The following is a 2,500-nucleotide window of genomic DNA, read 5'->3' as shown; positions in this document are numbered from 1 at the left end:
GAGGTCGCTTTGATTACTCATCGCGTTTCTCCCGTCCGTTCGGAACCGCCGGCAAAAAAACTGTGCGACCAACGGCGCCAAAGAGCACGACGCCGGACCATTTCTCTCTGGCTGATGTGAATGGAAGTAAAAGACGCTTGCGTGAGGTCTCTCGACCTTTATCTCTCTAACTTATACTTATGGGTCGTCGTCTACTTGATCGGGTACAAACAAGTCGTAAGAAACAAACAAACAAACCACAAAAATACAAGTCGTAAAAAAACAAACTTCTGTTGGTTAACCTACAATATGAAGGATCGAAATGAAAGAAGGATCATATTATTACAAACCGAAAGTGAAGGATCATTAAAATTGAAATACAATATATATAAATATATAAATGTACCCGTCGTTGCGACACCCTAGTTAAATGGAAAGATATAAAAAAGAGAGAAAAGGAATACAGATGACCCGCCGTCTGATCTTTGCTAAATGATCTGGCATCACCGGAGTTTTTTTGGTCCGTGTTGCGTTCGCTCTATTCGAAATGAAACTCGCGGAGGCGAAGAATTGTTAAAAGTTTACGAAGCGTCTAGGAGTGGTTAAAACTGAGAGAGTTGAAACTACGATGTATTAGAACGAGCAACCGTCGAAACTTTGTTTTCGCGACGTTCTTTTCGTCGCTCTCGTCCCCACGCTCCTACGCTTTGGTTGTTTCTTTGCCATCCGTGTTGCGATAAAAAGATTTCTCCATTGTCCAAAAAGGACGGATCGAGATTCCTCTTTCGAGAGGGAGAGAGAGGTACTTGCGGGTAACCTGGAATCTACGAAACACGCACCGTGGTAAGATTCGTGCGTCCGCCTGATCGATGTGTGTTGTTTACGGACCGGCTGAGAAGCGACGATAGCGAGTCTTTGAAAAACTATGTGTCCATTAGTTAGACCGATCGTCGCCGGCCGTGTGTCTGTTCGAATCTCGCAACCCACGATTCAGCGACAGGACGCGCGCTCGCATTCCTTGTGTGCGTTCGTACTTTTCAAGGTTTTTAAATGTACTTTACGCCCGACCGTCGAGAGGAGCGTGCCACTGGGCGTTTCTCCGACGGTTTCCGTCCTTGGACGCGATCGTGTCGTCAACGATCGAACAAACAAACAAATACGTTGGCGACGCCCGAATTCGCTCTCCCGCACGCGCCGGGTGGGAGAGTGATGTGGGTATCGAATGTGATGCGTGTTAATAATGAAAATAACACTCTAAAGATCTAAAGAGTTTGAAATACAAAATTTTACGATTACCCTGAACGGTGGATCACTTGGCTCGTGGGTCGATGAAGAACGCAGCTAATTGCGCGTCAACGTGTGAACTGCAGGACACATGAACATCGACATTTCGAACGCACATTGCGGTCCACGGATACAATTCCTGGACCACGCCTGGCTGAGGGTCGTTTTCTTAACAAAAGACTGCTTGCGTTTGCTTCTCGAAAAAAGAGTAATTCATTTCTTTCTAAACATCTCGCCGTCGTTCAACGAAAGTAGAACGTTTCGGAGCGGGATTATCGAACGAAATTGAAAGAATGAATGAACGATAAACAAAGAAAGAGTCGCAACGTACGAGCGATAGTTGGGCAGTTCGTCGGCGTTTGTCGTGGAAACGATGTGACGAAAATCGCAACCGATACACTAAATGCAGGCCGTTAAAGGAGAGAAACAAATTTCGAAATATCTCTTCGAACTAGCGCAAGTGCGTCACGGCGCGCGAGTCGTTCGTTAAAATTTATAAACGACCGCCCGTGAAAGCACCGAGTTCTAGGAAGATAATCTATAAAGATTCTCCATCCTGCTGGAAGTTATCGGATCGGCGCGATTGTTCACTTGTAGAAATCCACGCTCCCGACGTTGCCAGAAACGATATTTACGAAAGGTGTGTCAAAAATAAACGAAAGAAGCTCTCCTATAAATTTAGAAAAAGCAAACGAGTGAAATGTTTGAGATGATAATTTGCTGAAATGCAAGCTCGAATAGCCCCAGGGTTTCGAATGATTCCCCGCGCTTTATACATCTCTCTGTTTACAAACGGTGTATAAATGAAAGATCGCTTCAGATGGGTCGTCGCTGTTTGACGCGCGATGCTGTTCCTTTTTTTTTGTCTGTCTGTGCGTTTAGCTTCGCTAAACAAGTTAAATGGTTAAAAAGCGTCGAAAAAGCGAATACACACGCGACAAGACAAATCTAACGAGTAAAGGAACGCTCCGCTCCAAGATAAAAATGGTTGTTTACAATCAATACAGCGTTTCGGTACCCCTGATCGTAGTCTGAAACTGTGTAACAAAAGAGAGGAAAGCGAATGGTGAAGGAACTTCGAAGCCTCCGTGGCGTGGCTAGAACTTGTGATAAAAGTATGTTTGCAGCAATTATGCATGCTCCCGTTAAAACAGCATTTCAATGTCTCGCATGGCTTAAAGCTCTAGGAGGCTTCAACATTTAGAATACATACGGACTACTTCGTTTGTTAAAGATA

General features: G+C 44.6%; 1 non-coding gene across 1 annotated transcript; it reads left to right on the top strand.

Annotated features, from left to right (window-relative positions):
- Positions 1 to 1,272: 1,272 nt before the first annotated feature.
- Positions 1,273 to 1,427, top strand: LOC143307560 (5.8S ribosomal RNA). Its single transcript, XR_013064673.1, has one exon. It is a non-coding gene; the product is annotated as a 5.8S ribosomal RNA (ribosomal RNA).
- Positions 1,428 to 2,500: the final 1,073 nt, after the last annotated feature.

This window comes from Osmia lignaria, unplaced genomic scaffold (genome assembly GCF_051020975.1).
Source record: "Osmia lignaria lignaria isolate PbOS001 unplaced genomic scaffold, iyOsmLign1 scaffold0060, whole genome shotgun sequence".
Lineage (NCBI taxonomy): Eukaryota > Metazoa > Arthropoda > Insecta > Hymenoptera > Megachilidae > Osmia > Osmia lignaria.
The sequence above is the reverse complement of the archived record's forward strand: the minus strand, read 5'-3'. Positions and strand labels throughout refer to the sequence as shown.